The following is a 9,188-nucleotide window of genomic DNA, read 5'->3' as shown; positions in this document are numbered from 1 at the left end:
AGCTGTATATTTTGACACAATCAAACGTCTATCAAAAAAGGTTATACTATAAAGACTAATGTTGGGTATGTCACAATCTATGTAGTGGTATATGATTGATCAAGATAGGATTTGTCCCTTCCACATAATGAGATAAATATCTTAAGCCTCTTGATGGAATCAAACTAGAAATGCATGGTCATGCTCAAATAAGTTGATATGAGATATCAAACTTATTTATTTATTGTAGTCTACTCAAAATATCAAGAAATATGAGATTGGACTATACAAGTGTGACTTCCATGACTTGTGTCTAATCTAGATATTAAGGATAAAAGGATATAATACATGAAAAGATTATCAAAGAAAGTTTATGTCGAATCACGACTTCTTATAACTTGGGTAGTAAAGATGCATTACTAGATGCCACCCGTTGCTTGTAATATTAGCAAATTTCTAGTATTACTACTAATGTTACAAGAGCCTACAGGGTCACACCCTATAGTTGAAGCGAATAGAATCCAAATACATTTGGTATTGTATTTAGTTGTCACATGAATTAAATTAATTGTTGAATTCATTTAATTAGATAATTAAATATTGAACACATTATATGTACAAGCTTGTTATACACAAATAGATAACATAGATAAAATTAATATATGAATTTGATTCATACAAAATATTAATTGGATACAGTTTACCGAAATCATTAATATAAATAATTATAATAATTTCAATCAAAATATAAAAAGACATGGAAATTGATATCCTTTTTGAAAGAATATAATTTTTATTCTGACTTTCCATTTGTTTCTCTAAAAATAAGGGAAAAATCTCATTTTTTCTTGATATGTGATATCAAAGGAAAAATAAAAGGAATATGGATCCCTTAGTGTGTTAGGGTTACCAAGAAAAGAAAATAAATGGTCTAGCAGTTGCTTTCGAGAAACTCTCTGAAAAGTTTAAATGAATTTTTGTTGTTTGTTCTTTGATTGAGTGGATTACGTAGAGGCCGAGAGATTATTATTGCGACTTGGAATCGACATCTTTGAAAGGCATCCCATCAGCAATGTTTTTTATTGCTTTTCAGTTTGAAAGCTATATATTTCAACCTTTGATTCAACTCGATTCATTCCTCGTACATGGATCCATGGTTGATGGTCACCAGAATAATTTTGTCGCTGAACCACAAGGCGTACCGACTATCAAACAGAATGAAGCTCACCAAGGACCCTTTTTAATTCACCCGAGAAGTGTAAAGATGTATCCAGATTTGTGGAGCTTATTTTGGTGGCTAGGTATGAAAAATGAGATATCAAAATTTGTAATGAAGTGCTTAACATGTGAGAGGGTCAAGGTTGAACATCATGTTCCCTTGGGTAAATTGTGTTCATTAGAGATCCCAGAATGGAAGTGGGATAGGATCATAATGGATTTTGTTTCAAGGTTTCCCCTCAATGTGTCAAATAAGAATTTAGTATGGGTAATTGTGGACAAGTTAACAAAGACAGCTCACTTCATGGCATTGCATACAAGCTACTTATTGGAAAAGCTAGTGGAGCTATACATTGCAAAGAAAGTTCGCATGCATAGTATTCCTTATTCAATTGTATCTAACCATGATCCTAGATTCCCATCAAGATTCTAGATGCAATTGCAACTATCTATTGGAACCAAGCTTCGATTTAACATTACCTTTCATCTTGAAACTCATAGACAATAAGAATGGGTGATACAAATATTAGAAGATATGCTCATAAGTTGCATGATTGACTTCAGGATGAATTGGAAAAAGTACCTATCTTTGGCGGCACAACAGTTATCACACTAGTTTGGGCATGTCACATTTTGAAGCACTGTGTGGGAGGAAGTGTCAATCACCAGTTTGTTGGTTGGAGCTTAGTGAGAAGAAACTGGTTGGTCCAGACATAGTTCGCGAAACAAAATAGAAAGTAATAGTCATTGCAAACCTCTTAAAGATTTCTCAAAGTCACCAGAAATCATACGCAGATAGGAAAAGGAAAGATATATCCTATGAAGTTGGCAACAAGCTTTTTCTTAAGGCTTCACCCTGAAAGAAGATTATTCACTTTGGGTTAAAGGGGAAACTTAGCCCAAGATTCATCGGACCTTAAAAAATTTTAGAGCGCATAAGGCAAGTAGCATATCGCTCAGCTCTTCCACCAGAACTTCTGAGATCCACGATTTGTTCCATTTTTCAATACTATGAAGATATCGCTCTGATCTAGACCATGCGGTACAATTAAAGGTGATGGAAGCAGAGCCAGATTTGTCTTACGAAGAAGAGTCTGTCTGTGTCCTAGATAGAGAAATCAAGATGCTTAGAAATAAAGAAATTCATTTGGTCAAAGTGTTGTGGTGGAACCATAAAGTTGGAAAGGCTATGTGGGAGAGGGAAAGCTCAAAGAGAGAAGAGTATCCTCATCCCTTCATAGGTTCGGACTTTTTAGGATGAAATTTTGAGAAGTGTGAGGGAGTTGTCACACCCTCATTTGGTGAGCTGGTTCTGTTTTGGAGACTACGCTTGTAAAGATCACCTAAGTCGCAAGACTTAGACAAGATAAGAATGGTAATTTTGTGGAGAAGGTAATTTTGTGGAGAAGGACTTCGTAGAACTTTGTCGATACTGTGGAATTTCACTTCGTAGATTGGCAAGTTCTTTGTTGTAGGGAGAACCTTATTAGGTAGACTTTCATACTAATAAGTTTATCACTCGTATTTTTGTGTCGCTGCTAATATAGGGGTGGTAGTTAGTGGGACACGTTTAAGTTATCTAGCATCCTAGTGGAGGTCACGCGTCAGTAATTAGGACACCTGGGGAGCCTTGTATGATGTGATTAATTAGTGGAAGCTTCTGAAAATGACTGATGATTAATTAGTGGTACTGTAGAGAAGACTTTTATTTCATCTTCTCTGCCCAAACTTGTTTTCATCAAAGAAAACAAAAAGAGTTCTTTGTCGTCAATGAAGTTGTTGTATATTAAGCTTAAAAGAGTTTCTGTCCTAGGTTGTTAGTTGGTAAACTCTTAAAACTTTCTTTATGTTTTACTAGGATGAAAAAAGTTATTGTAAAAGCGATTTAGTAGGATTTTCATTTAGATACTGGATAAGAAGGAAAATTCTATCCAAAAAATATTTGCATGTCTTCAGATTCATGTTATTTCTATAAAGTTTTGTTTTTTTATGTTTAAAGAAATCATTTTAATGTTTTAGCCAAAGAAATGGGAGAAGGTTCTAGTGCCAAAGGGAAAGAAGTCGTAGAGTAGATAAAGCTCTGAATAAAGATTTTTGGTGAGTTCCTTCATACCTTAAGTCTGTTACCTACGTTATTTCATTCAACTTTTATCACTGTACAGGTAGGTAAGTAGCTTGACATTTGGTCCTGATACTTGTGTCTAAGGAGATGGTTTAAGGAGTCGGTTCATGTATGGGTACAAATGGTTAAACAGATCCAACAGTCTAGCATATACATGGTATAAATACTCCTTCCTTGGTACACAAGCTTTGTATCTAGATTGATGTAAGGAGGCAAGAGAGGGATATTGCGTATGATGATGAAAAGAAGACTCAAGATAATATGTTTTGACTTTGGTATGGCACTCTGGTCCAAACTGTGACTAGTGACAACCCAGCCTTGCGAGGGAACACGTGCGTGTTCTAATACAAAGAGGAATGTTAGGGGGTATGGAGGTTACAACTGGTAAGTAGCTCTGATGAGCGGTATAAAGATATAGAAAGATGGTTCTTCGAAACTAGGATAAGAAGTTAGCACAAGGAAGGGAGTATGTGGGAAAAAGGGTGTATGTGTGTAATTAAAGACTGCACGTTGTATGGAATGTAAACAGTATGTCTGAGAGTTATTAATAGGGGATTCCACAAAAGTGGCATACATACAAAACAGTGTGCCCCATGTCTATCATATGCGAGTTTCCAATATAGATAGTGCCCAATAGTAGGTTGGGTCTGACCGTAGGAGTATCTACCAGCAAATACTTCAGATCAATGAAAATTGTATTAGCCAGATGTGGCGAATTAATTGTTAGTTTAATTCTAGTCTTTCAAAGTCTGATATTTTTTATTGTGGGAGTTTATTTCCTAGGAACTCACTAATTTCTTACAAACTTCGCTACATTTTTCTTCTTACTTTCAGATCATAGGTTGAACGTGGTAGTAGTAGGGAAACAACAAGATTAGCAGCCCATTTGTGAGCCTTGTTTGTGTTTCTTGATGTGACATGTATTTCCTGGGGGTATTAGGACAATTTTTAGATGCCACCATTTGAATGTCATCAAAATGTATTCTTGAAAAGATATTTTGTAATTATGAATGTTGAATTGTGCCCTGGCTACCGTATAGTTAAATGTGGTTTATGGTGATACTATTTTTAAAATGAGTTTTTAAATTATTGCTTGAGTGATAACTTATTAGGGAAGTTTTATTCGAGCTTGCAAATATCTTCTAAGCTTCTGTCGAAATCTATTTAATTGTGTTTTAATCTCTTATAGTAGCGTGAAACTATTTTTAATCCACTTTCAATCTTATAAGTTTTCAAAATGTCAAGACACATCTTTGTTAAGGAAGTACCCACCAAAATGGAAAGTTGATTTTTAAAAGGTATTGTTACTTCAATAAAATTTACTTGTGATGCCCAATACCTGGATCCCACAATTGAGTCGGGCACGGGGTGTTACAGGAACTCTTTTAGAGCTTCAAAATGCAGTAAATTATTTAAAGAAAGAATTTGAGATGAAAGATCTTGAAAAAAAAACTAATTTTTTTCTTGGTCTACAGATCTATCATTTAAAAGGTTGGATTCATATCTATTAATCATCTTATGCATAAAAATCTTGAAGAAATTCTACACAAATAAACCACATCAATTAAGTACCCCCAATGGTTATGAGAGCACTAGGTGTGAATAAAGACTTCTTTATTGTGTAAATGATAAAAAGCTCATTAGTCCTAAAATGCACATTTTACCGTCAATTGGACATTAATGTATCTTATAATCAACACGCAACATGATATAATTTTTTTTTATAATTTTGTTACAAGATTTAAATCTTCTCCAATACGTAAACATTGAGATAGAATTATGCATATATTTAGATATCTTACAGGAATAATTGGTATAGGCTTTTTTACTCAAATAATTCACAAACTCAATTAGTTGGCTATTTTGACGTTGGATTTTCATTGGATTCACATAAAGGATTATCTTATATGGATATTAACTTATATTTGGAGGTACAATCATATCATGACATTCGATAAAACAAACATTAATTGTTTCCTTTTTAAAGCATGCAAAAATAATTGCAAAGCATGAGGCTAACTAAGAGTGTGTTTGGCTAACACTAATGACCCAACATATCTAGAAGATATGAAATTTACTTGTACAAGAAAATGCACCAACTATCTTATACATGGATAATGCAATGTGTATAGCTTAATTAAAAGGAGGATACATCAAAGGAGATAGAAGTCAATATATTTTACTAAAATTATTATTTACTAATTATCTTGAGAAGAAATGTGAAATTGAAGTTCAACAAATTTTTTATAGTGATAATTTAGCTTAAAGACTAGTATAAAAAATTGAAATGTGCCAACTCAAAAATATTAAATGACATTTTCATTAGTTGAAGTCCACAACATGTTGTACTCTTTTTCCGTGATCAAAATTTTGTCTTCTTAAAATTTTTTGACAACTTAAATGAGAATTTGTATATTTTTCTTCCATCATTATATTTTTATCCTACAAGTACTGTCCAAATAAAAATTTTAATGAGACAAATTTTTTATTTAATGGACTAATGGGAAATGATATGAGTCTATTAAATGTGAATGTTTATAACTTCTTACTCGACAAAACCCCTCATCAATCTATGAGAAAAAATAATATAAGCCTAAAGTTTTTTAATGTATCTTTCAATGAAGAAATTATGTAAGTTTAATTTATTTGTACTTAATTTAATGCAGTAAAGCTTATAGATAGAACCCTTTATAAATGAAAATAAATACACAAGAAATTCTTCTATTCCTTTCGTTTAATAGTTGCTTGTCACTGATTATTCTACAACAACTATATTATTTTTTATTGTCATGGATGAATATAACTAAAATATTGATTGAGGGCGAGAGATGTGATTATTGATCATCTCAGTTTTTGGTTTTTATTGGTTTTGTTCAAAATTGGCCAAAGGAGGACAAGGTTAGAGTAGTTATGGTTCTAGCTACAAAACTTGTAGCAATTTGAGTTGTAGTTGCTTTTAAAAACCTTAACCTATCATACTTGTGCTCGCAATCTCCTGAACCTAATTTTTTTAGGATTTGGAGTTGTGATAATAGGCAATCTCAAATCATGAGCATTACAAATGACAAATATTCATCCAAATAACCCCAACCTAGAAAAGATTTAGTTTATGGGTGGAAAAGTAAACACCAAATTTAAAGCATTCATCAACATTTAAAGAAGTTTGAATCACAGAAATAAGGAAAACTAAAGGTAGAACTATAGGATTTCTCACCACACTCCAGTTTCTCTTTTATCTTCCGATCGTACGTGAATCAAGGACAGATGTCTCTTTCCCTTTTTCACGTCTGTATTCTGCTCTCTGTAGCTGCTACCCTTTTGTTGTCTAAAATTCTCTGATGGAGTTCTTCTCTGTGCAAAGAGAGGATTGTTATCACAAGTCTTTTTCTCACACAAATTCTCCTCCCTCGTTTTTTTTCTTCTCTCTCCTCCTTTTATTGGGTAGATCCATCCCCCCTCAGCACAGTTTTTTCATTCCTCTTTTCAAGTTGGATTTTTTGGTACATGCAGAGTTGGCTGAGAATGTCGTGGATAAAGTGTTGAGTCATCTTGTTGAAATTACCATGGAAAAACGATTGGCAATCAATTTCACCATTGGTCACGACAATATTTCACTTCCTGTATTTTCCCTCTTCATCTTTTTGCTCTTCCTACACTTGTGTTCACACGAAACCACACATTTCCTCCCGAAGTGATAAAAGTAACAAATAATGATCATTATATCGCAATCCAAGCTTTGCTATGTATTGTTCTAAAAACATCCTAAAATGCAAATGTATTCACTTAATTACAACCAATTAATTCCATTTAGAGGCCTTAAATATAACTCTTTTCAAGAGTTATCACACCCTAAAACCTAAATTATTGCTCGACCTTAAGTAAATGATGGTTGAATATGCATGAATGCATGGAATTGCCAAATGATGGTTGAATATGCATGAATGCATGGAATTGCCAAAACAATCAGTCACCATATGTATTGCTAAATCATAATATGCATACTGTGTACCTCTCTCAGCAATCTTCTACTAAAATAAAGAAAAATTGCTTACAGTTGTTGTAAACCTGTTTAGCAAATGCAGTGTAGAAAGTGGTTCAAGAAGGTAAAATTTTCTAAATATTTCAGCAATTAAAACTATAGCAGATTTCTCTAAATATACTTAGGCCATCTCACTTCTAAACTCAGTTTTTATAGGCACTTATTTAATTTCCAACACAAAATTTTCCTAGGGAATTCATATTATCATATGATTATATACTTGACAACCTCAATGGAGCATACACTAGATTGTCACGTATTATATCATGTCACAATTTGAATATAAATCACTCATGAAACAAAAGCTTTTAACTAAAAAGATGGATTGAGTAAACAACCACATATGATTATATCATGTCCCTAAAATATGTACATATATTTGTTTTACACAAACACTCATATTTGAACTCATTTTTTTGGTCAACAATATAATAGAGCAAACAAAATATTACCGACCTACTCAATAGGTTCAAACATTGGAGTATTCATATTATTTTTACCATGACAAAATTATACCCTATTACTATATTGAAATTAAGTCAAGAAGTCCTAAATTTATTCAAAGAATGCTACTATAACCTAATTGCAATGATATTTCAATTATTCTACTTTTAGAAAGTCATTTTCAACAACTATCCAATGCTAAATATGCCTAAACAATTGTAACCCTATTTTATATATTTACAAAAAAGAGTTATTATCCTCATTGAAAATCATTGGTAACTATATACTCACAAAATTTAGTAGTTGAATAGAAATTGAACGTTATGGAAAAAAAACTATATGAACAATTATCAATAAAGTATATATGCACAACACACCCCCAAACCTAAGGGATGCATTGTTCTCAATGTATGAACATGACAAAGTAAAATTAATAAAAACTACATGCATGCATGAAACAGATAAAAACTAAAATGAAGGATCATGAAAATATAAAAATCAAAGCATGGAGGGAAAAGAAATTACTTCACTTTGGTTGGATGGATTTCGTTGTAGCTCTCTTGTAACGTTGCGACCTTTTTGTGAAACCAACACCTTCTTGGACTGTTTTTTTGATAACCTTCTTGAATCTTTTTCACTAAAGTTGATTAATGGGCTCCTCATCTGCATCGTCAGCATCTGACATTGTGAGTTCACGTTCTTGTTTTGTCATTGGTGCCTTAGATTGTGGTACTTTGGCAGTAGTGGTTGGTGTAAAAGTGTGTTGTCGGTCATCATTCTCCTTGTCAGAGTCAAGGTGTGCAAATTTTGTTGGTTCTTCATCTCTCGCGGGCTTATTGGTATGCTTGTTTGTAGTGGTAGGTTCTTCATCATCTTCTTCATCATCAGATAAAAGTTTTTCAGGAAACATAAGAAATATAGGCATTGCCTTGGTGAAGTTGTTCTGAAGAGCATTCTTAAGTGCAACATCGCGTTTCTTCACATATTCCTAATATAAAGTTGTGTTGGTTTTTGTTGTGGTAAAACTAGTGGGGATTCGATTTTGCTACTTTGCCACCATACCCTACTGATGTTGGAGTTGCTTGAGAGTATTTATTACTTGTTGTTCCAACATATCAAGGAAAGTGTGTGGGGCTTCAGATGGGGTTGATGATGTAGATGCATGACCAGGTGGCTGTGGCATATCATTGCCCAAGAAACGTAGGACAATTGATTTCGATATGACACCTTTGTTGCTTATGGTCTCCTAACTGTTGTGGACAGGGATGTTTGTGTGCTGACAAAGAGTCGTGAAATGAGATAAGAAATTTAAATTGCCAACATTTTTTTGCGTGGAACGATGAACTTCGTTGAAAGTGATTCTTTCAACATCAATTCTTCTACTAA

This window comes from Gossypium hirsutum, chromosome D08, assembly GCF_007990345.1.
Source record: "Gossypium hirsutum isolate 1008001.06 chromosome D08, Gossypium_hirsutum_v2.1, whole genome shotgun sequence".
In the NCBI taxonomy this organism is placed as follows: Eukaryota; Viridiplantae; Streptophyta; class Magnoliopsida; order Malvales; family Malvaceae; genus Gossypium; species Gossypium hirsutum.
This window is presented reverse-complemented; position numbering follows the sequence as displayed.